The following is a 27,346-nucleotide window of genomic DNA, read 5'->3' on the forward strand; positions in this document are numbered from 1 at the left end:
AGAAAGATGAGATTATTAGGGAGAAATGCTACTTGATATGATAATATCAGCAATAAAATAAGAGACAATAAAGAAAAGGATCAAAATTAGCAATATTTAAAAAGTTTTTCACACTGTATCTGCAATTATTCCCAGGTCTTTATATGAACGATTTCACTTTAAAAATCAAAGCATGAGGATACTGGAGAGATATCTTACAGGTTGTTCATTTGATTCCCAGCACCTCTGAGGTAGCGAACAACATCTGTGACTCCATAGGATCCGACATCTATTTTGCCCTATGTGAATAATATATTGCATGTGGTTGGTGCATAGATATACATGCAGGTAAAACATCAAAGAATAAATGAGGATTTACAATTGATACACTGATCTCTTAATTTACTAACTTGTAAATTAAACGTTAGAATACTAAGTAATTAAAACTCCAGGGAATTAGAAAGACATCATGATCCTATATTACAAGATTATTTTTAGTGACAACATTTTTGGCCATTTTTATGCAACATTTCTTGTAACACTCATTTCCCTTAATTAGCATGGGATATATACTGATTTCTCTCACATACGTAAGAGTATTTGGGGATATAAAATATCTTTTAAGAAGACATTCTTGGAGGCCAGGCAGTGGTGCCACACGCCTTTAATCCCAGCACTCAGGAGGCAGAGGCAGGCGGATCTCTGGGAGTTCGAGGCCAGCCTGGTCTATAAGAGCTAGTTCCTGGACGGGCACCAAAGCTACAGAGAAACCCTGTCTCGAAAAACCAAAAAAAAAAAAAAAAAAAAAAGGACATTCTCATTCTTGGAATTCAAGCTGACTAAATTGTGTAAAGTTATTTGAGTCAATAATAAAACATGTTAATCTTAACCAGTCATCTTGACTTTTCTCCAACTTACCTTATAGACATCATTTCACTTACTGTAATAGTGTCGAAGAAATCTTTGAGTTTTTCTGCATAATTAACACAAAGAGAGTTAGACCAACTTTAGATTGATTTTAAGGCTTAATTGCATATATTTTATTTTAGTTTGCCAAAATTGTTATCTTTGTATTTGAATCGTTCTACTTACAGTCATTGGCAATTACTTGCTAAAGTGAAATTTAGAAAGAGTCTAGAAATTGAACAAGGAGAGAGACAGAAAAGTTGGGAGAGTGAGGAATGGAGACAGGGACAGAGTGACAGGTTGGGGAGAGAGAGAAGAGAGAAAATTAATTGCATGAATATTTATGAATATTTCATTGACGGTATAGTATAAAAAACTATGAAACCACATGAAATTCAAAGTTCTTATAAAGTTAGTGATACCAGAAAGGACAATATATCACATATAAACTAAATGATTTATATTCAAGAATTATCTGATAAAAATAGGGACATATAAAACTATAGGAGATCACATTTTCAAAGTTCTTGTAAAGCTAGTAATATGAGAAAAGACTATATATCATACATAAACTAAATGATTTATAATCAAGAATTATCTGATAAAAATAGTGAATAAGAATAAAAAGACCAAGATGAAAGGAATAAATAAATCTTCAGTGACTGGTAGAAACCTATTGAATCTACTATATATATCATCAGATATTGCAAGGGAAGCAGTATTTTGGCAGCCAAATTATTTCAACAATAAAAGGTCTAAAACTTTCTAATATGATAAAAGGTCTTGTATTATAAATATAGGATTCAGTGTAGTATAAAGTAAATAACTAATGGACTACATAGAATCACTATTCAATAAATTAGGCATTAAATAAACAACCATAAAATATATACAATTAAAATAATAATATAAATAAAAAATGACTATGAAAATCAATAAAGATCAAAATAATGTAACAAATCAATGAATCAATCTCCATGTTAAAACAACAATAAATTAACATATAGTAAGTAGAAATAAGATAATAATAAATGGGTACAGGCATTAAAGAAAATTAACTGTGGCAACTTTTGATTAATTAAAATATTCCATTATTCTTATTAAATACTAAAATATTGCTTAAAGAAAAAGTTATAAAATTTAAATTGTAAATATTGCAGATAAAAAAATATGACTTATGTTTTGTTTTTAAAACTAAGTAGAAATTTTGGATTTATTATGCCTCCAAACATCAACCCTAAATACGCAGTGAGAAGACTTCCTGTAAATCTTTAATCCCAAATATGGAGGGAATTCAAAATCTGAGTATCTTCAATCTATTAATGCAATTTGTTTCATCAAAAGCCTTCAAATAAATACCTTTCAGTTATTCTTACTTTACTAATTCATGAAGTTAAATTATTTCACAAGAAAATAATGATTAATACTCTACTTGAATATAGAAGAAAAGTTTACCCAAACTTTTCACAAATCTTGAATAATATGGCATTTTCTCTTAGCCTGACATATGAATCCTCAGAATCTCATAAATACTTGTTGTATCTGATAATTTGCAATTTATGTTGCATGAGCAAGGGGACTGTATGTTATTACCTGACTTAGTAAGGAAAACCAGCTCATGCATGGCAAATGATACCCAGAAAAATTTTCCAGAAATTAGGTACAAAGATTATCTTTATTTTATAATATCCATGACAAACCTATGCTTCATATATTTTTGAACTAGTGACTACGTCTAATTTTACATTTTAAACATCTAAATGTTCCTTTGTCACTAATGTTATATTGAAGGTTTTATCCAGAAAATAATGATAAAAGATCATATTTATGATTTAGTAAAAAGTACCTAAAGTAAGGGAACTTCAGATGATCAATGTAATGCATATTAGAGTTATCAAATGTGCTTGTGGTAAGCTTATCATAGGAATAAAATGAGCATTAATAATAATTTCTATGTAATAGCAAATTATCAGAAAATATTTAAAAAACAAAATAATAAAAATCTTTATCATTTACTAATAATCAATGAAATAACTCCACAATCTTGAAAATTTTATATAATTAGGAAATATAATATTTATATACTATAGAATTTTAAATAAACATAAAACAGTTACAATTCTTTTCAAAACATTCTTGGCATTCTTTACCTCCACCCCTGCACTGTTTTCTCACTCTCTCCTCAGTAAACAAGTTTCCTTTGTAAGTTTTATTCATTTTCTTTTCTCATGTGTTCTTTCCTAGAGTCACATCCCCACTGGGGACATGTTTTTTTTTTTTTTTTTTTTACTTTCCTTATATAAGTACATGTGGTTATATTGATCTCATCTCAAATTTTAAATATTCAGAACAAATATTTCCAATTAACAGAGAACATGTGGTATTTGGTTTGTTAGCTGTGATTTAATTCACTATTTATAATTTTAATTTCATCTGTTTACCTGTACAGTTAAGGATTTTATTTTAGCTGAATGATATTCTACTGTATGCTCCAAATTTTCCTTGACCATCAGTGGAAAGACATTTCAGTTTTTTTTCTATTCCCCACCTCTTTTTAATAAAGTGACTAAGAACATGGCTCGCCAATTATCTATGAGGGAAAATGTTGAGTACGGTGATATGAATTATATTAACTAATGCTCACAAGCACTTTAACCTTATGGAAAAGATGTTACTAAAATTAGGATAGAAATATCTATTCTCCATTTTCAAAATTAATTTTATTTGTCTCAAAATGTCCTCCAAGATATCTGGCGAGGGAAAACCTGGCACCCTGGCTCTGTGAAAAGAAAAAGAAATGCTAAGTGTCTTAAAAGTATTATGACCTTGAGATGAGAGAAAAGATAAACTCTCTTCAACCAGAGTTACTATTATTTATAGGATATTTTAAATTCATTTATTTTACATCCTGACCACAGTCTCCCCTCTTTCCTCTCCTCCCATTCCCTTCCCCCAACACCACTCTTTCAGCCCCATCTACTCCTCCTCTTTTTTTTCTATTCAGAAATGGACATTTCATGGGTATAAGCAAAGCATGGCATGCAAATCGAAGTAGTACTGAGTGCCTACCCTAGAAGTGAGTCTGGGTAAGTCCACCCAGTATGAAGAATAGGATCCCAAAAGCATGACAAAGCTTTAGGGACAGCTCCTGTTCCCACTGTTAGGAGTCCAACAAGCAGACCAAGCTACACAACTTACAAATACACAGAGGGCCTAAATGGGTTCCAAATGTGGTACAGACTCTGTGAGTCCCTATAAGGCCAGGTTAGTTTATCCTGTGTGCTTTCCTGTGATGTAGGTGACCCCTCTGGCTCCTACAGTCTTTCCTCTCTTTCTTCTGCAGGATTCCTCAGGCTCAACCCAGAGCTTCACTGCATATCTCTGCACCTGTTTCTATAAGTTACTCAATAAAGGCTCTCTGATGACAATTGAAAAGTCATTAATCTAGGAGTGTAACAGAACATCCTTAGGTATTACTTTTTTTTCTCCACACATTTTTTATTCTATCATAGGTCTGTGGACTATTCAGCCTCTGGGTACTAGTAGGCACTTAGTGCTATGAACTTTCCTCTTAGCTCTGCTTTCATAGTGCCCTATAGGTTTGGGTACATTGTGCCTTCATTTTCATGCAATTCTAGGAAGTCTTTAATTTCTTTATTCCTTCATTGACCCAGGGGTGGTTCAATAGAGCACTGTTTAAAATCCATGTGTTTGTGGGTTTTCTGAAATTAGTGTTGCTTTTTTTATTCTAATGTTAAACCATGGTGATCCAATAAAATACAGGGGGTTACTTCCTTTTTTTTTTAATCTATTGAGGTTTGCTTTGTTACCAAGTATGTGATCACTTATAGAGATGGTGCCATGAGGTGCTGAGCAGAAAGTATATTTTTTTTTGTTTGGGTGGAATTTCTGTGGATGTTTGCTTTGTTACTGAGTATGTGATCAATTCTCGAGAAGGTTCCATGAGATGCTGAGAAGAAGGTAAATTCCTTCCTATTTTGATGAAATGTTGTGTAGATGTCAGTTAAGTCCATTTGATTCATTACCTCTGTTAGTTCTCTTATTTCTCTGTTAAGTTTTTGTCTAGTTGACCTGTCCATTGGTGAGAGAGAAGTGTTGAAATCTCTTACTATTAGTGTGTGGGGTTTAATGTGTGCTTTGAGTTTTAGTAATGTTTCTTTTATGTATGTGGCTTTTATATTAGGGGCATAGATATTCAGGATGGAGACTTCATCCTGATGAATTGTTCCTGTTATCAGTATAAAGCGTCCTTCTCCATTTCTTCTGATTCGTTTTAGTTTGAAGTCAGTTTTGTTAGATAGTATAGCCATACCCACTTGTTTCTTAGGTCCCTTTGATTGCGAAATCTTTTCCCAACCTTTTATTCTGAGGTTGAGGTGTGTTTCTTTTATACAGTAGAAGGCTGGATCCTGCTTTTTATCCTTTCTCTTGGCCTTTGACTTTTTGTAGGTAAGCTGTGTCCATTGATATTATGAGATATTTGTGACCAGTGATTGTTAATTCCCGGTAATTTTTGGTGGTAGTGTGTGTGTTTTCCTTCTCAGGGTTTTGCTGGTGTGAGGTTATCTGTTGCCTGTGTTCTTGTAGGTGTAGTTAGCTTCCTTGGAATGAATTTTTCTTCTAGTATTTCTATAGGGCTGGATTTGTGAATAGGTATTGTTTAAATCTGGTTTTGTTATGGAAAATCTTGTTTTCTCCACTGACAGTGATTGAAAGTTTTGTTGGCAATAGTAGTCTGGGCTTGCATCCATGTCCTCTTGTTATCTGCAGTACATCTACCCAGAATGCAGTCTGAGTTCAGAATCATCAAATATCTGACCCTATTTGGCCAGGAAAGTTTTATGGTGGAAGGTTTTATTAGTATCTGCTAACTACAGAAGCACAGGCTGCTTTGCATACACATGTGTCTTTCCTGAGTAGGAGTGTTGGTATGTAATATTCTCAGGGTCTTCCAAATTGCACAGTTCATCAGGTGATTCCTCAGCAGTATCCGAGAGCTTAGTGATAAGTTTGGCTGCTTTCAACTCACCTTCAGCCTAGATGATGGCTGTCTCCTACAGTTCAATCATTTCTGTCACGAATCTGTCTCTCCCTCATTCTGAGCTTCCTGTTGGCTTCCACTGATCTTGTGATGTCCTGCCCATCCCAAAGGTCAGATTTTTTTCAGGGATATATCTATTAGGATGAACCCATGGCGATTTGTACAGTAACAAAACAGGCCACTCAGGGATCTCAGTGATGATATGACTCAGTGACTGTTAATCCTACTCAGGTCTTTGATGCTGGTGTAGATCTAAGGATTCCCAGTGAGACACTGGGGTTCTAGAATTATTGCTAATCTGGTGATTGTTAAGCTCTGTAGGCTATAGAGCCAGTCAAAGGTAATTGAGTTCTGTATATAAGAGATGAAAAAGTGATTTGCTTTCTATTCCATGGTATTCTTTTCTTAACGAAATAACTCAAAGATGGGACAGTTCTGTGCCCAGCACCCTCATAGCATGATGTAGAATTCACTGCCCCACATGTGATGGGCAATATCACACTGAAATTTTTGGTTGGGCTCAAAAACTTTGGAAACCATATTACCCTCTGTTGGACCCATTAGCACCTACTTCCACTGACTTCCACATGAATGACTCAGCTCTGCACAGATCTTTCTTGATTGTCCCTTGGATCTTTATACAAAAATAAAATCAAATTATAATTTAGATAATCAATAAGCATTTTAAGAAGATAGAGTAAAATCATATATCGTTAAGAAGACAAAAAGAATAATTCTTTGCCCTCTCATAAAATTCAGGGGTTTCCTGAAAAGATATTATGCCAGTGAAACCAGGAAACAATAAAAAATATGCTAGCAAAATGTACACATCTTCTCCTGAAAACAAATGGATCAAAAGCAAAAGGGTGAAATGAAGATGGAGTAACTTATACTATAGGTATATCAAAAATGATGTTTGTGCAGATCCTCTGCAAATCAATACTAAGAATGCAATTTAAAATTGACAAATTGAGTTAGTAAACTGGCCCTTAAGGCCTGCAATGTAATGTGCACATGCGTAAACACTTCTGACACATTGCCGCGCAATGCGCCCCCATGTCTGCACTCTGTGCGCTGGCACCCAGTTCCCGAGCTTCCCACAGACACACACAGACAGAGAGACAGCGACACCGGTTATCCGTGAATTCTCCAAGAATGTCCCCTTTATTGTGTTCAGGGGCAGATTATATAAAGATAGCCACGCCCCAGCCAAACCCACCAGAAACCACTCCCCTGCCATTAGGAACTCCTGAAGGTCTCATGCTCAGAGCAGCTGTAGGCACTCAGATCAGGGGATTACAAGAAATTCAGGATCTGGGGTCTCACTGCTCCCAACAACACGTTTTTCTTGTCACCTGTTTAATAGATTTTTTTTCCTGAAATATCAAAATAAAAAGAACTATACACTTACTCATGAACAGCAACAAAATATTAAAATAATTTAAGTTATAGTCCTATTTATGTCACATCATCAAATAATAAAATATTGAAGAGATTAACTTCTTCACGGACACTGTTTGGATAACATAAACATAGATAAAATAGCTATTCTACTTTCCAAGCAATAAAGAAATGAGTACAAACCATGTGTCATGAACATGTAATTGCTGTATATTTTACATTTTTAGTAGTCACCTAAAATGTGCTTCATACAACATAAAAGACCTCTCAGTGTGATATCGATGTATACTATACTCATAAGCCTTATATAATTTCATTATCACCCAGAAATCTCATGATTACCAATTACTACACTTAATAAAAAGAATTTATATATATATTCACAAGATAACTATATACTTTTTGTGAAAATATGTTGAAATTTGTAGTCAAATAAAACATGGTGGGGCAATAAGCAGTGGGGTGAAGAACACATGGAAGCATTGTTTGTCCAATCAGCTTCGAGAGAATTCCAAAAAACGGAAGAGACATAGGAAGCACTGCAAAAGCCTCACTTCCTTGTCTGCGCGGAGCTGGCTAATAAAGGAAGTCATTTGCCCTGGTAGTTGGATTTAAAACTTGGTTTTCAGGGTTATACTATCATGGATGGGCATTACTTGGAATGAGGATGACTAGCAATGGTGTTGATTGTGACCAGCTAATCAAGACGGAAAATCCTAAAAAGTGGGGTTTATTAAAGGAAAAGGATAACAATAATCAGGACTAAACTCCATAAAATTTCTTTGGCTCTTTTTCTTCTACTGGTTCATCTTGTCCAATTTTAATGTGATAGCATTTATTTTACTTTGCTATATTTCATTTTTTATTAAAATACTGAATTAATTAATTAATTGATTGATTAATGATATCCTAGCCACAAGGTTAAAGGTTAACAATTTACCTGTCTTTTATACCTTTTGAGATAAGAGAAATCAGTTTTCTCCAACAGAGTGACACTAAGTATATCATCCACTACAAGAAAGGCTTCATGTTAAGGTATAGTTGACCAACATACATTGGACTCTACAGTCTTTGGTGTTCTTTAAGTTGATTACAGTTTAGCATTTTTTAAATTTTTCTTTTATGGAGTAGTTTTTCTCTGTTTTCTTACTTTTGTTGCCATGCTAGATGTATATTTTTTGAGTAAGAACTTAAATTTGGGTGTGCAGGGAGGGGAAGAGTGTCTGGAAGGACTTGGAAGGAAAGATTATAATCAAACTAGATTTAAATTTAAAACCTATTTGAAAAATTAAATAAATCCCTTTATTTAATACTGAAGACATCCCTGTGATTTTAAAGTGAGTTTGGTTAATTTTTATAGAAATCAGCTACAGAGTTCAATGCCTTATTTTTTTGTCATTTGAGCGTGGATTTTAATATACTCATGCATACTTATCAGCATGTGTAGCTAATATGTGTTAGTTTCACTTACAGAGAAAGGACTAGCTTAATTCTTTACAGAATTACCTCTAGCAGGGCCAGAGGTAAGGTTGAATTGCTTGAGATTAAATTTCAGACCTCTTTTTGAAATGACTCTCAAAATAGGATTAAAGTTCAATTACTGAAAGTAAAAAAGGGGGGGGGGGAAGAAAGAAAAATGATGATATCTGATTATTTAGCTCCTGCCAGCTTTCCATTTCAGGGACAATATTCTATTCTCCATAAATTATGCCCATGGTGGGGATTATGCAAATAGAATACTCTACTTTGTATTGGCAATTCTTCACCGACCATGGGTTTAAACTAGTAGCTAAATACTACTGTTTCCACTAGTCAGAATGAATCCCTGGTTTCCTGGCCAAAACCATATTGAAAGTCACTGCACTCTGAAAATAAGCTATCTTCTCAATGTCATGTCAAATTACTCTTTAAGTCACAGGACTTGGGTGTAGCGATTCCAGCATGTCTAGCAAATACAACTTCCTTAACTATAGAAGCAAAGTTATACTTTGCAGCATCACTGTAGACCACAATTTTTTACTTTTTAGAGTCATGTGCTTTTTAACAAAATCGTATTTGAAAATTAATGTTAAAAATTGCTAATATGTATGATTAGCATTTATTTTTAAATTTTCATGAGTTTTTTAAAAATTCAAATTACTTAGCAATAAAAAGTTTGAAGTTTTAAAATTATACTAAATTACTTTTTGATTGGATACATTAATCCTATAGAGCATTTAAAATTTTGGGGTTAGAATGAAAAATGTATTCTCATAATGCTTTGGGTGAAATTTTAATTTTTAATTTTATATTATAATGTCTAAGGATTCTGTATGACCACAGCTAATGAATGTGACTCATAATTTATTTCAGAGTACATGAGGTATCTAAAAATTCAAGAACTTATTTTTCCAAGGGCTCATTCATTTTGTGTTCTCAGGACTGGGGAATCCAGAGGGAGATGTTCAGTTTCATTTATTAATTTATCCAAGAAAAAGTCCCTCACCAAATCTGAAGTTATGCTGTAAGCAAGCAAAACAGACATTTCCCCAGAAAAGACTATGATTGAAAACATGTACAAGACCAGATTTGGTTTTCATTGGTTTCTGGGTTCCAAATTTAGGTCATTATGAATAGTACACACTCTTATCCCATGCAAAATCTTTCCAACCCTTCATGGCATTTTATTGTAATTTTTTTACTCAGCTACTTTTGGTATTCCTGGTGAAATTTGTGATTGACAGAGTTTATTAAACTCTATCAAATGATAACTATAACTACAGTGATATATCACTTTATAATTTTAAAATACAGATAAAAAATAATGAAATTTTACCTAGTAGCTATTCAAAATATAGTATGGTAAGCTGTACTAAAGAGGCCCTTTGTTTGTTTCCCAGCTGCCCAGAAACTGAAACAATCACCCAGAAACTGTGTTAATTAAATAACTGCTTAGACTATTAGCTCTAGCTTCTAATTGGCTGACTCTTACATATTAATTTAACCCATTTCTATTAATCTGTGTATTGCTAAATGGGCTGTGTCTGTGTCTGGCAGAGATACATAGCTTCTCCCTGACTCCATCCTTCTTTCTACCAGCATTCAGTTTAGTTTTCCCTGTCTACCTTTATTTTTTTGCCCTATCAGGCCAAGCGATTTTTCTTTGTCAGTTAACCAATCGTATTCACAGCATACAAAGGGGAATCACATATCCCCTTCCTTTTTTCTGTTTAAATAAAAAGGAAGATTTCAACTTTAATATAGAAAAATTACATAAAACTGTTATCAAGAAAGAACTGCCATTATATTTATTTTAGGTTTTATTATAACTAAGGAAAACTCTATTATTACTATTATAATCTTTAACTCTGTCAAAGACTCCAGAAGGATATATTACCTAAATAAACAGGAAGTACATTATAAACAACATCCTAAAGTCTAGAAATGACAGAGACATTTCGCTGCCTGGACAGTCACCCAAAGTTCTTCTGTACCTTTGGGGCATCCATCTTCAGCTTATAGGCCCATAGTATCCAGCTGACTTTTTCACGAAACAGGAAATTTCGAAGATAGTTCCACCTATGTTGGCAGTTTGTCAGGCACTTTTTTTGTGTGTGTCCTGAATGTATCTGGCAGACTCTTTTATGAAGCAGGAACCCTGAATGTCCTTTTTTACTTTTAGGCAAGTTTAGCAGTCATTTCTCTGTGGGTCCTGCATGCTCAGTTTATCAAGCAGTCCAGGCAAGAGCAGTTTCTTGCCCAAATGACTAACCAACTCCATAAGGAGTCTCTTTGATGCCCATCTTTCTTTTGAAAAATCATAACCAATAATATCTAAAACAAGTCCTGGCATGACATTATGAAACAAGGAGCCTCCAGAAATGCTACTGAGTCCATTTTCTGCTGGTCTTTTAATGCTAGACATGCTATCTAGCTTTAAGTAGTTTGTTTACCAAATGAGGCTGGCATGAACCCTCCTCTCCAGTCTGCTCTAGGACCCATCTTGTGTAGACTCATGCTTGCCTCCTGCATGCTGCCTCTATTTCAGTGTTTATATGTGCCATGAAGATGTTGGTTTAGTGAGCCAGATTTCCTTGATGTCCTGCAACTCCGCTTACTCTTACCGTCTTTCTCCCTCCTCTACTGCGGGGTTTGGTGATTTCTTTTGGGAGAGATTGATGAATGTAGCACCCTGCATTGTACTGTGGATAGCATCTCCAGGACTGATGTCCTAGAAACCTCAGAAACCATTCATTGCCATTCACTCCACAGCTGGGGGTGGCCATCCATACTGGGATTGTGGGTTGGCTGGCTCTCGTGCATGTCTTATGCATACAGTCAGAGCTGTTGTGATTTCCTGAGTACATCAGTCTTATTGTGTCCAGAAAATCCATCTCACTTCAGAGGTCCATGAACATTTGCTCTTCCAGTCTTTCTGTTCTCTCCTGCAATAATTCCTGAGCTTTGGAGAGGGACTATGATACAGGTATCCATTTAGAGACTGCAATGCCATATTGAACTTAGAAAGATATGAAGCAGAAAATTTGACTAGAATTTCTTGTGAGGTAGACTTAATTTATCCTCTGATGATAACATAATTCAAACAAAAGCTATGTTTACCAATTTGCAAATTATCTAACATATTTAGTAATGGAATGAAATAGGTTTGTGATAAACCTGCAGGTTGGGTATTAAGCACTCAAGAGAGAATTTTTTTTTTTAATTTCTGCTTTCTAGGAGCACATGAATGTCAGAAATATTTTGTTCTCAAGAAAAATTATTTTGTTCCTAAAAACTTCCATGTAGTAATGATACTTAGTAGAAATTTCCCTTATTTGGTTGTAATTTGCAAAAAAAAATAATTTCAAGCAAAATATACAATTTAGTAAAACAAGATTTCCAAAAATATGAAGTTTTAAAAAATATTATAGTGCATATTTTAAAATGAAGTCACTAATATTATTATGGACAAACATAGTTCAAACTGAGTTTGTAACATTTTAAGTTTCATAGCTATGCTTTTGAATGAATGACAATTTTGACATACTCTTATACCTGATAAGCAAATTCATGTAAAAAACATAAAGATAATTCACAGAAGAGGCCTACAAAACTACACCAATAGTCAAAAGAATCAGGAATGACTTGCTTTTTAAGTATTGGGAAAGAGTTCACAAGAATAGAATTACTATATGGAATAAAAATGAAGATTATAACATATTTGATACACACATTCCAAACAAAAGTTAGCTTTACAACAAAGTCTTTACAAATGAATATGCAATCAAATGCAACAGTTATTAATAGTATTCTTGAACATATGCATAATGATGTGAGCATAATCCAGGGTACATCTGTACCTCATAATGGAGGACATATTTGTGCAGTCACTTCTCCACAGAATGCCAGTCATCAGGCTAAGGCAGCAATTTCCTTTACCTAATGAACCATCCCACTGGCCCAGGTTTTTATAACCTTCTATTTAATAGAATTTCTTTTGAATTATCATGAGTTTACATGTGTTACATCAAAATGCTTACAATAGCATATGGTGTAGTAAGGTTTTAAGAATACATATTAATAAACTCAGGTTATTAATTGTAAATGCAATCCTGAAGAGATTTACATATATTTTATTAAAAGTTAAAAAAGAATACATTAAAAAATTCACTCCAAGAAAATAGAGTATGACAATATTAGAGATAAATATAGTGAAATGCAGTTATTGCTTCTTGTTTATTGTTCTGTTAATGAACTATTTTCAAATATTCTCCCTTGCAATGGAGTGTTACAAATTATAGTTATTTAATTTTTATAATTAAATTCTTCTCCTCAGCATTCCAGAGCAAAGACAGCTGGGAAATCCAAACAGAGATATAGAGAAAAAGAAGTGAAGTCAGAGAAACACCATGTAGCTTCCACAGGAGAAAGATGCCAGAACACCAGAACCTTATTGGAGGGCCACATTCTCATAACAATACAGAGATTGATAGAAATGGGTTAGTTTAAGATATAAGAATTATCCAGGAATAGGCCTGAACTATTGGCCAAGCAGTTTTGTAATTAATACCATTTCTGTGTGATTATTTAGAACTGAGCAGCCGGGAACATAATGAGCAGACACCAACTGCAAATGGCACCCAATATGGGGTAACTACTTCCATGTAAAAACTGTTGTACTTGAAAATTATTATTACCTTCTTTTTAGGTTAATAAGTTAATGCAGTCTAGTAATTAGTAACCTATTATAATAGAACTTGTAGTCTCATTAGGTATGTTTTTAAGGTGAAACAAAGATATATTTTAGAAATCCAGGTCATCTACAAACACTTCAGAGATCTACAGAATACAGCATTTAATAACCTAGGTTCTTATTTCTTGTGATAATGAAACATGTCTATTTCTGGAAGCACCAATATACTTTAGAAAAGATAATGGGCATCCAAGAAACTCCATATGGAGGTTACATTCTTTGTGGCAAAACTAAGCTACTATGCAAAATTTCCCTTGTCTCAACTGCTGACAGTATGCTGTTGTAATTGGACAAGCAGATTACAAAAGAAAGTGACTGTGAAGATAATTAGGAAGAGCATTTCAGAATGCCTGCTTCACAGAAAGTACTGTCAGATATCCTAGGCCTGCTGGTCAAAGATGGAGATGCCCCAACATTGCACAGGAACTTTGGGTGACTGTCTAAGAAGCCAGCTGTTTCTCTCATTACTTACATTTTTTTTTGAAGCCACTTGTCTGTACTTCCTGCTTACTCAGCTAATATGTTTTTCTTCTTGGGTCTCTGAGAGAGTTGAAGACTAGATAATTATAGTTTTCCTGGTTTACCTGACACAGAAAGCAAGTTATGGTAAAAAGTAAATTAGATACAAGACTTTGGATTCACCAAGGTAGGATAGATATGGAGTATTTTCCTCAAATTTGTCAAATGCAAAAGGACTAGATATTGTTGATGTATTTATTGCCTGCATATATTATATGTAGTTATTGTGCTTATTGTATATAGTTTTTTATATTAGTTATAACCATTTTTATTTCATACAAAAATGGGAAATTTAGTGGCATTTTATCTGTATTTTAGTAAATAAAGGTCCCTGAAGATCAGAGAGTAAAATAGCCCTGCTGGTCAGTCTTATAGACCAGGCAGTGGTAACATACACCTCTAATCACAGTAGCCACACTAGTTACTATAGAAAATGGGAGGTTCATGGCTTTAATCCCAGTGGTACCCACCTTTAACCCCAGCCCTAGAGAAGAATATAAAACAGGGGGAGAGAGAGAGCTCTCAGTCTCAGTCTCACTCAGAGATTCCTGGAGGCAGGATTGCTATTTTGGACAAAGGCCAAGGTAAGAGTCAGTGGCTGGCTATGTTGATTTTCTGACCTTAAGGTTGCACCCCAATATCTGTCTTTGAGTTTTTTTTAATAATGCTTTACCCCCTATATGCAACATCTCAGTTGTGGTTGCTAAAGGCTAAATATTTTAAATGTCACATGATTTCAACTTATTATATTTATTTCTTTTTCTCAATATTCCATTATTTGAAAGCAAATGATGGTAAGAACAGTCATAAAGACCATGAAAAAATTACCATAAATCCTCAGTTATCTTCTAACTAACACTTAGGAAGTAGACTTTAGAAATCTAATATCTGAAAATATCTCTTTGAAGAGTAGTTCTTTCTGCCTGAGAAGGGCTTGTCAACCCTTCATTCTAGGGAGAAAGACCTATCTAAGAAACCACAATTTCAACTTTCTCTTAGCTAGTTAAGCAGGAAAATAGACACAGGAAACATGCATGCGGACTATTATTATCTGGTCTCTGAAAGATTGTACTTTCTACAAAATGTGACTCTTGTTTTTTTATTTTTTGAAAAAAATATCACTCCCCAAAATCATTTTGAAGAGTTACATTTATATATGCTCAGACTAAGAGTAATTTCCAAGAAAATGAAATATAGTAGAAGAATTTAAAACTTAGATGCAACAGTGAAGGTAATTCTCAAGTTCTCCTGTGACCACCACAGGTGCATCATGCTATGCAACAACCACATTATATATGCATATCACATACACATACACAGGAATAAAAATAGGTGATAAAATAAAAAGTAATTATTATTATAAATGAAGCAATTATGATAAAAACAATTTTAAAGAATGACCGAATAAATTGTTTGTATCCATCACATTTGCCGTGAAATTACTACCAGTATTATTTTTGTAGTTCAGGTAGAAATAGATATGTACTTGGCATTGGTTAATTATTTCTGAACAATTTCTGCATATAAAAGTGACAATATTACTGTTATGTAAAATTAAAGACATTTATGTTTCATCTAAAGAAGTGACTTTGGACATTAGTTTTCTTTCTAATGTTTTATGGTTAGTAATATAACTTTTGCTATTATCTAAATTCAGCTACTGAATTTACATTATGATGTTTACATCTTACATTATGATGTTTAAATTGAGACATGTCAATTTTTATATATGACATAAGCTCTTGGCATTTCAAACTTGTACTATATTATTTATCATTGTCTGCTCTGATGACAAATTTTATTACTCATACATTAACATATACTGGTAACAAGACAGTGTTAATCTATCTAGTAACATGTATTGATATGTATTGTTTTGTGACTATACATCAAAAGAAAGGAGAAATGTTTGCCTGAATTTTCAGATGGTGATTAAAACTCATTAATTCTGCCTTTCTTCCCTTAATATTATACTAAAAATTCCAAATCTATCTTTTGAATCACATTCTGTAGCATAGTTTAATTATTCCTTATTTATTTAGTTATCAGATAATATCACAGTAGATGGAATATAGATGGGAAATCACAAGGTATGTCCAGTGGAAAAATATTGCTATTAAATTGCTGTATATAATTTAGCAATATGACATCCTTCTCCTGCTATTAAGATCTTAATTAAACTCATAAATAGGTTCATTTTCAAATTTCTCATACATTGATATTTCTGTTTTATTGTGAAAATAATTTTATTCATTTACCTACAAACTACCATCAACAAAAAATAATTAGTTATTCCTCTAGATATATCTAGGTATAAAATTAATTTTTAGCAGAATATCTAATAGTCAATTGCTTATTTTATTTTCATTTTTAAGTTTTATGGACTATATTTATTCCTCAAAAATACATTGAGGCCCTAGTCCCCTATACCCCATGAAATAATTTATATATTGTAATAAAAATAAACTTATAAAAGTAATTAAAACCCAGTAATAACATTAGGATAGATCTTAATTTCATTTGTTGAATAATATTACACAACAAGGGAGTTTAGACACTGCCGACTGCTATGAAACAACATAATGACAAAAGTGATCCCTCAACCATACAGAGACCTCAGAAACAGACTGTCTTGCCAATAACTTAATGTTAAACTTTCTTTCTACATCTCACACTTAAATAACTTTCTTTTGTTGAAACCATTCAAGCTTTGGTAGGTTTTTATAGCAACTCTCTCAAACTACTACAGTGAGTCATATCTGTTTCTATGCACATGTATAAGAATCTTCTGAGATTTTTCAAATCATTACTTAAAATGGTACAATGCAGGATTTCTTTAAAAAAATAGATATATTTTTTTGTGTGTGCACACATATTACACAGCAAGCATATAGATGTAACAGGACAACTTTTGGAAGAATCAGTTCTTTCCTTCTACCATATAGGTAGCAAGAACTGAGATCAAATATTTAGGCTTTGAGGAAAATAACTCTACCTTTTGAGTCATCTCATCTGTATACACAGTAGTGTGTTCTGAACACATTTATAAGAAGTATTTAGATATTTTAACAGTGTTCACAACTCAGTGATATGAATCATCTCGTTGTTTTTAAAATATTATCCCAATGTTGACAAATAAGCAAATCAATGCAATGAAACTTCTGAGATTTAGTAAGTGACATGAACTATGAATGAAAGCCAGTTAATATTCTGATACAAATAAGATATTAATCATTGTACATTCTTTAACCTCTTAGTATAAGTTGAAAATGTATGCTTTAGAAATTCTTACCTAAAATTTCCTATTACTTATGGAAATCAACAAGTCTATGCTTTCATTCTCTTCTCTTACTGACCTTAATTTTAATTATTTGAATTACCTCAGCCTCACCAGTAAGTCGAGTTCAATGAGAACATGATCCTGTGTATAACAATATGTTCAGTGACTATTGCTAGGATTATCTTCTGTAATGACTTTGGTACTTTACTGCTTTAGAGTCTAAAATAACTTCTTGAAATTGGCTTAGGCGAACTGAAGATCCTGAATGACTTATTGAAGACTATCATCTAGCCTTTCATAATCTCTCTAGTAAAGCATCCCATCGGCTCTCACGTAAGCCTTGTCCGGTATAATTTATGTTTTGTTTCAGTTTGCCTATTCTCTACTACTTCTAAATTTGCAGAACTTCTGCTTCCTATTAAGATTATCCACACATTGTCAGCTTGACATCCTTTTCACCACTATTTATGTCGCACTGATAACCACTAAGAGCACTTCAGTTGGATTACAATTATCTTTCTCTTTTCAACTTGGTCGGGAAACTCTAGAATTTTCCTCAAAACCACATAGTTCATTAAGTTGATCTCATCAGGTATATAATCCAGGCCCACATTATTTCTGAGTATTATTTGTCTAAGTGCTACAAACTTCCTGAAGTGACTCAATGTGTTTAAATTACTTTGTTAGGACATTAAAAATAAAAAATGTGGATGAATATGAAAATAGGAATTTAAAGATAAAAATATTTGTTTATATATACATGCTTTTCTAAGAAACACGCAATAACATCCCTAGGAGGACTTTTTATGTGTCTAAAACCTAAAGTTAGCTCATACAAAGAGCTTATAAGTATTTGTTAAATTAACATGATTTGTGTAATGGTTTATGAATTCAATTTATAAAGTTTGTAGGAATCTTACTAAACTACATACTTAGAAATAGTGAATAAAACTTACATTTCTAGAGTTGCAAATTCAATTTTGTTTTCTTAAGTTGATTCAATCCCCATCTTTTAATTTGGTCTACACTAAGAACTATCAAGTTCTTGGCACTATTTGCTAGAAAATGAAGACTGAAACTAGCAGATTTAAATCAATTTCAAAATTTCACTGATTTACCATGCCAAAACACAATACTGACAGAACTGTTGTTTCACAGTCTCATCTAATTGCAGTATTAGATGACAAAGTGTTGGGCCACTTGCCAATAATGTGATAAAATAATATGTCCTAGCACCTAGTCCCAGAAGATTGAAGGGTGCTTCCCTTTAACAGCAATATAAGTAGGTATTATGAAATACTTATTTTATAGCATTTATGTTTATTGAATAAATTGCCATTACTTTATGTCTTCTTACTTTTTCATCTTTTTGTTTTTTTTCTTTTCAGTGTTTTTGTAATTTTTTTCTATTTCCTACTTACCTTCTCCCAATTTTTAGTGTGATATTGCAGATTTCCAATTTCTTTTTGATGAATCTTCATTTGTATTTTTATTGTACGCCTGCTGGTTTCCACAAAAATATTGTTCCATTAAAAAATGACATCTCTTCAGAATGCAGTGTATATAATACAATATTGACAAGAAATTTTAAAAAGTGATTATGAAATAACAATCTTTCATTAACATTTAGATAACTGAAATAAATTAACACAGAAGGCTATACAGGACTTTTAATAAATATATTTAAACCTGAAAGTGGATTTTTCCACTTCACATATCCACTTTTGCCTTTTCAAAATGTTAAGCTTTAAATATTACCATAGTGGTATATGTTCCAATGCTTTCTATAATCTATTAGAGATACACATATTCCTTAGAGAGTTGTTGATTCTCTTGAAACACGAACTTTTGTTATGTTAATCTTTTGCAGTTAAAGGGAGGCAGCAACTTTGTGTTCATTGTCTCTTGTCTTCACAGTGCGAATGGCAACCTTTCTGCTAGAATTTGCAAAATAGAATTATGATATACATACCTACATTAGAAAAGTGGTCTTATTTATAACACAATTTCTGTTATAATAAAATATTGTTAATGGAGAGAAACTGAGGCAGCCATTCTTAAGGAATTTAATGAAATTAAATGGAAGTTAAAACCTGCTCAAAAGTAGGAAAAGGGAAGAAATACAATTGTTTTTGGAAAAGTAAACTGTGCTGAAAAATTGTTACATGGGTGATAATGAAGAAATTGAAACACACAGAAAAAAAAAACAAAATACAAAACCACAATAGGGGGCAAATATGAGCTACCTTGGCATATCACAAAACATTCATTCAAATAACAAAAATTTAATATGCAATGCTTTTATACACCTTCAAAATTACCATTAAAATATCTTCAAATTGCTATACAATTAGATATTCTTTGAAACAACAACTTCAAAAGGTAATTATGAAGAATTAGTAGGCTTCATTTTTAAATAACCCGGAGACGGTGGAAGGTGTATAGGGACTGAACAGGGTCAAGACAGAACATTTTGCACTGCTGTGAGGAAAAGGTGGACATAGGCTCCCACTCCTTAAAAGTAGAAATAATTGATTCTGACTTGAAAAATAAACTTAGTTTTTTGCAAAGCAGTCTCAGTGGATTTATTAACCACACTTACCTGTAGACCCCATTTCAAGCAGTCGATGGACAGCAGAAAGGAAACTCAATATTTTTATGGAATCTTGATGGAGGAAGGTCATTGGTTAAAATAAAAGAAGCTGCTTGGCTCTCATTGGTTAGGAGATAGGTGGGAGGAGTAAACAGAACAAAACGCTGGGAGGAAGAGGAAGTGAGGTCAGACTCGACAGCTCTCCTCTCTGGAGCAGACGCAGGAGAGACGCCATGCTATCTGCTCCAGGGAAGACGCACGCTGTGAAGCTCCGACCCAGGATGGACTTAGGCTAGAATCTTCCCGGTAAGACCGGTGCTATACAGATGATAAGAAATGGGCTAGTCCAGGTGCGAGAGTTAGCCTAGAAGATGCTAGGTAGAAATGAGCAAAGCAGTGTTTAAATGAATACAGTGTCTGTGTAATTATTTCGGGTAAAGCTAGCCGGGCAGGCGGCTGGGGTTTTGGAGACGCAGCCCCGCCGCCGCTCCTTATTACTACAGAATCTTTTGTCTCATATTGCTATGTGAGGATATTTTTCCCTCTGTAATTTTTTAATTGTACTTTATGGTTTTGAAATTTGTGTTTCAAAAAGCTTTGTGTCGATGTATTGTGTTTCTTGTGTTTTCTTTCTTATTTTGTAAAATTGTTTTTGTTCTTGTTTGACTGCTATTGGCTTTCTAAAGATGAGAAATACTTGGTGTTCATTGAGTAGAGAGAGAGAGGTAGGGAGAATTTTGGAGTATTCAGGGAAAATGATGAGAACATAATGTATACAAACTCCTTTTTTAAAGAAAAAAGTCAAGTCCTAACTAATCCTGTCACTTTCTCAGAAAGTTTACTGAGTTCTGTGTTTTGTTCTCAATATTGACATTAATGTTGTCAAGTTGTAATTTGAGTGCTTTCTAGTCACTTTTTTTAGATAGGTTTAGGTACACTGTATTCCCTCATGTGTCCTGTAGGAATTAATACAGTGTTTCCACTATTATGAACCTATCCTGACTATTAATTTTGTGGTAGTCAATGAATCTACATGACATGAGGTAAACTCTGAATTTTCATGTCTCATTGGAGTTCTTACTATTCTTGTTGTGTAATTAAGGAGTTTGGTTAAATGTACAGTGACAGAAATGTGTTTTAAAAGCTCTGGATACATTGTTCTAACTATCCTTAAAAATTTCTTTATTCTTACCTGGGCAAAAGTACATGTAGCACAGAAAATTGGACTCTGTTATATATAAAGTAGTAAATATATAAGCATAAACATGTGTGTAACAATAATAATTAAAGAAATAATTATTGATATGGGATAGGAATATGGGAGAATTAGAGGGCAAAAGGGATTTAGATGCAGTATTCATATAAAATTTTTAAGTATAAAATAAAAGTGTCATATAACAGAACAGAGTACCTATAATTTCTTGATTGGCTTTATTTAACTTACTGATACATATTCAAGAAACCTCCATTTCTTTTGAAAGTATCTGAACACACAAATTACAGCCTCAATTCTCAAGCTCTAATTTTCTAATTCTGTGACACTTTATATTGTTTCTCATGTTCTGGTGACCACAAAAATAAAATGATTTTGTTGCTACTTCATAATTGTAATTTTGCTGCTGTCTTAAATGACAATGTAAGTATCTGATATGCATCCCCAAAAGGGTCTTGAGCTACTGGAAAAGCACTGATTAATAGTCTTGTCTACGGAGAGACATTCAAGTTGTTTCCAAGCATTGAATGTTTGAAATGAGAGAATATAAGAAATGATATGGAATCTTATAACACTGAATATTTCTCCTGCCATAAAAATGAACAATTTTTATCACATCAAAATATTGCTGGGTATCCAAATGTAATATTCACAAAATATCTGTATAGAAGAGATTGATAAAATGGATTTAAAATTATCATGCTTATTAACTTTGGAAGAGTTTAAGATTTACAGGGAATATAGAGTGCTCTTGCATACAACATATCACATTTTATTATATTTATAGCTATATGGACCAGTGAATGACTCAATAATATTTTAAACAAATGACTTTTTTTGATTCATTACTTAATATTTTTGTTTATCTTTTATCATATACCCTTATTTTCGTTCGAGGATTGGGTCTAGCTTCCATAATAAAATGATAGGCATATATCATTAGGTTCATAACAACTCTACTTCATTTACTTACATTATTTTGAGGACCTTGACATTTCAGGCCAAAGTTACTATTCTCTAATACCTTAAAATAGAAGCCAAAGTTACTGTTTATATTTCTACTTTCATTCTCCTGCAAACAAAACAAGTCGTTTATTGCCTTCTTTGGTTCTTTTTAGAGAGTTTCATTTTTAAAAAAATATTCATCTGCTATGGACACTTCCTAAATCCAGATGCTTTCTCAAATGTTCTCAAACTTCATGTCATAATCACTCTGGTTTCACGTTGTCCTACATTCAAAAAAAAAAAATCTATCTTTTCTCAGACACAAGTATTTCTTGATATAAGATTTATCTTATTGGAGTATATTACCTAGTAGAACCTATAATTTGATCCTTAAAATTTAATTTTAATAGTATTTCTATTTGTCGTTTAATTCAGCATACAGTTTTGAATAGAACCTAATTTTCCTCCAAGAAAATCACTCTGCCTTATGCTCCCAGTTAAATGCATAATGAATTATCACTCTTGTTTACACTCATTTGTATACAAAATTATTTTTGTTTCTTTGGGACCCATAAATTTTTGTATAGTTTTCTAAAATATTGAATATAGTATTTGTTATTCACCTAGTTGGGGCGAATGTGTTTGTGCTATAAAAACTCAAATCATTCAATTGCAACATAGTATTACATAGAGGAAACATTTCATTTAATGGCTTGTTATTCCAACGAAAAAGAGGGAGCACTCTTTGGTGCCACACATGATATGCGACATCTACCTCTTGCTCTCTTTGAGGCTGAACTTTATAAGATATCTTTGATGTGCCTAATCCACTTTAAAGGTAGTGTTTTTATTTGTGAATAAAAGATGTTTTCTTACCAATTCCTGATGGATGCTTTTAACTTCTTACCCATAGAGAGCACAAATCAATCCCAGCAGTAATGCATCTAAAAATGACAAACCGTAACTAGACTATTCTTTCATTTTCATTTTTTTTTTGCAGCAAGGATATATTATGTATGGCATTACTTAAAAGCACTGCAAGAAAATAACACACTTGCTTATTTTGTTTATCATTTTATGTGATACTTTTATCTACTCACAATAAAAGTTCTCATGGCAAATATGTAAATATTTTAGTTATATACCAGTATAAATTAGGTAAGGTAATAAAAGTGTAAAGGCTGGATATGTTCTTGTATATATGTGATAGAGAGATGAAATAGCAACTTATATTGAGATTATGATAATAGTGGAACAACAGAGCCTGAGGTTTCAGGTTGGTTTAGAGTAGTCTTTTCCTATATTCAAGACCCTAGCTTCAGTCTCTACCATCACAGAAGAAAAATGAAGACTACAGGTCCTGTAGTGCATGAACCCCACCCACCAAAGACACAGGAGATCCTTTACTCTCTGGCTTAGTTTTCTCTTACTAAGATTCTCAATTCATTATACTCGTCTTAGATAGTTTTCATAATTCAAGGAGTTTGGGGAAAACCATATGGCCTAAAAATGATAAAACTACTTTTCATTGACATTTTTTAAAATAAAAGTTAAAAATTGTACTTTCTATCTTAGAATGAAGAAAATGAGGTCATAGTAAAGAATAATTAAACCAAATCATGTATAAATTTACGAGTATATTGTTGAAGTATCTAAACCTAGTTTTTCATTCTGGTATCTCATCACTTTCAAGATCTTGTTTCTGTGAAACTTATCTGGTACTCAACTGTGAGATTTTGTTTCTGTGAAATTTGCTCTAATTCACTTGATACCCTTTGATATCATTATGTATACTTATTGTGTCTCTGAAATTAATTTACTCTAATAATTTTACTATAATTTTCTAACTATATTTTTATAAATTTATGTTTATATTTCCTACCATATAATGTTAGGATCATTAAAGGAAGGAAAGAAATAAGAATAAGTTAGTAAACCAATGATGGACTAGGAAGGAGAAATGAAGGAAGAGGGATTTAATGTATAGAGGTACTAGACTCATTAAATTAAAAGGGGCACCTTAAAATGCCTATCATCATTCTTGCTTAAGCTAAATTTTCACTCAAACCTTCTAAGATATGTGTGACCTATTGATTGGAAATCCTATCTATGAAAATGAGAACATCTTTTTATTCACAGATTGACTAATTCTATACATGAAAACCAACATTTCTCATGGAAATACTGCCCTTCCAAGGCATAAAACTAATATTTAGATAAAGGTCAGTGCTAATCCTTGTAGCTAGTAAAATACTTTCTTGTGTGACAGCATTAATGCACTCACAAATTTGACCTAAACAATGAAAAGAAGAATTATGATATGCAAGCAGATTTTAGTAGTCTACTCTAAGTTTAGGAATGATAAAACATTCTAGAAGCATAGGTAACAATGCATATTTATGTAGAAAATATAGAAAAACAGTAAAACAGTTATTTTACTGCAAGGGTAGATAATTTTATAAGGTGAGAGAACACGAGTTTGTGTTTTATTGAGAAACAAATCTGCACGAGCTCCTACACTGAGAGATTTCTATTTATGACATTTTACATCTTCAGTGTTTTAAATTACTACAAATATTTCTACTTAGTGGGCTATTATTTCTGTCACCCAAAGAAGCGCATACTTAGCATGTATCTTGGAAGTCTTTTCTGCCTTATGTGTTCATGTTTTCTTGCAATAAACTAGCAGTAACCTTTTCTACGATGCATGACTGCTTAATATAAAAAGAATATTTCATGAGAGGTTCCTTTCTCGGCTTCTACTGCATGAAATAGCTTCTGAGTAATCTGCAAATGATCCTAAATTTTAATTTAATTAGCTTAAATATGTAAATAATAACATTTTATTTTATAACATGAAAAATATATAATATGATTAAGTAAATATTATATAAAGACTTGCTTGCTTGAGAATTTTTTTGTTATAAACCTAAGAAAAATTATATACTCTACATGTTTAATTGCTAATTTCTAATTTCAACTAGTATTTGCACAAATAAAAAAGAGTAACAATTGTATTTCTGAATTTGTATGTATCTCTGGCTTGAAATAAAGAAGCAGTGTTTTTTCAAGTTCAACATTCAGAATATATTATTTTGCAGTTTTACAATTCTCTATTTGATGATTTTAATAATGAATTACTATAGATTTGTACTACTATAATAAGCATATAATATAAAAATATAAAAAACAAAACATAGAAAATTGAGTAAATATAATACTGTGGCAATATCCTCATCAGATCAAAGTCATTGAAGGTTTTCTGTAGAAAGAAAACTAATGGTTTAAATAGATTTTATAAAATGGAAATGCACACTTAAAACATCAGTCTATGAAATTATAATTTATTTGTTGAGATAAGTGAAGTAAGTGTGGACATATGAATATCACAAAGACAGAATCAAGAAGAGATGCTAGGAATAATGTTATTCATCAATACCTGAAACCCAAAACAATTGCATATGTATAATGCATGTGTGTGTGTGTGTGTGTGAGAGAGAGAGAGAGAGAGAGAGAGAGACAGACAGAGAGAGAGAGAGAGACAGAGAGAGAGAGAGAGAAAGAGAGAGGGGGGAGGGAGGGAGAGAGAGAGAAAGAGAGAGAGAGAGAGAGAGAGAGAGAGAGAGAGAGAGAGAGATAAAGGAAAAAGTCTGAGACAATGGCATATAGTTCCATGTCTACAATTCTGCAATCCTGGTACCAGAAGTCTAAGGCAATGGTATTGTGAAACAAAAGCCTACCTATATTACATAAGAAATAAGGGATATTTCCCCCCCAAAAAAAAAATGGCAGAAGAAAAGGAAAGGAAAGAAAAAAACAATTATGGAAGAAAAGAAAGGAAGAAGAAAGAAAGGAATGAAGAGAGGGAGGAAGGAAGAAAGGAAGGAAGAAATGGAAGCATGAAGAAAAAGGGGGAGAAAGAAAAAGACAAAGAATAGGAGGAAACAGAGAATTAAAAAAGATGAAAGTGAGCAAACAAATTTAGTTTTAGAGAATTTGTGTTCAAGAAAAATAGTACCCAATTAATGAATTCTTTGAGAATGATTAGGAGCTCTGTACTTGCTGAATGAGATGTGAGTCTGATGTTGAAGTTTGAGGTTTCAAAGCCCATATGAGGTCTCATCATTTCCTAAGCTCTCATCTAAGGCTCCAGAACCATTCCTGTCTGCTTCCTGCCAGGATGATCACTGACGAATTTTCTGAAACTGTAAGCAAGGACCCAGTTAAATGTTTTCTATTTATAAGAGTTGCCTTTGTCATGATGGCTCTTCACAACAACAGAACAGTAACGACCACAATCATATACATTCAGGAAAATGGGTAGAAGATGACTAAATCTACACAATGGTTCACTTGTTTGACCATAACAATCTGGCAAATTTCCTAAAAGGTTCAGTATTTGTTGTGGCAAAAAGATTATCCTGTCCTCCTGTTAGCTGCATAGCTAAATAATTCCTATGCTCTCAAATTATATTTTCAAGAGTGACACCAAAATGCTATTACATTTCTCTAATTTTCAAATTAAGTACAAAATGATACATTTGTGTAAGTACCAACAGGGCTTATTTACTCACAGGTGTCCTAAAAACGCTCTTTCCATGTACGAAAAGACTTCATATAAGTAATATTAAGGTCAGGAAATGACCTCACTCTCCAATTATCCACACACGTTTCTAGGCACAGGATTTATTGACCCAGGATTTGATTATTACTTTCACTTGTAAGGAAGAAAATGATGAGTTTCTGTCTGACCTATACTGAAGAAATTAAACGCATCATTTTCTTCCTTACAAGGGAAAGTCATAATCATTTATAGTACATGAAAATATTAATAGAAGTAAAGAATATTGAAATACTGAAAATTCATGCCATCTAAAGAGATAGTATGTAAACTTGTTGTTACATAAAATAAAAGTTATATGATCTCCAATAAAATAATTCCCTTTAAATTTTCATCATTTTATTCTAATTTATAAATTTACTTAAAAGTCAAACTTGAGGAAAACTAATAAGTTAATAATTATTTATAAATTTTTCATTTATTTTTAGGTGATGTGCATTGGTGTTTTGCTTGCATACATGTCTGTGTGAGGGTGTTGGATATTCTGCTTATAATAACAGTTTCCATCAGTAAATAATATGAATCTAGTAGTTCACATTAGCTTTTACAACATTAGAATTAGTTTTTTACATTTTGCAGGGAATTCTCAAGATAA

This window comes from Microtus pennsylvanicus, chromosome 7 (assembly GCF_037038515.1).
Source record: "Microtus pennsylvanicus isolate mMicPen1 chromosome 7, mMicPen1.hap1, whole genome shotgun sequence".
Lineage (NCBI taxonomy): Eukaryota > Metazoa > Chordata > Mammalia > Rodentia > Cricetidae > Microtus > Microtus pennsylvanicus.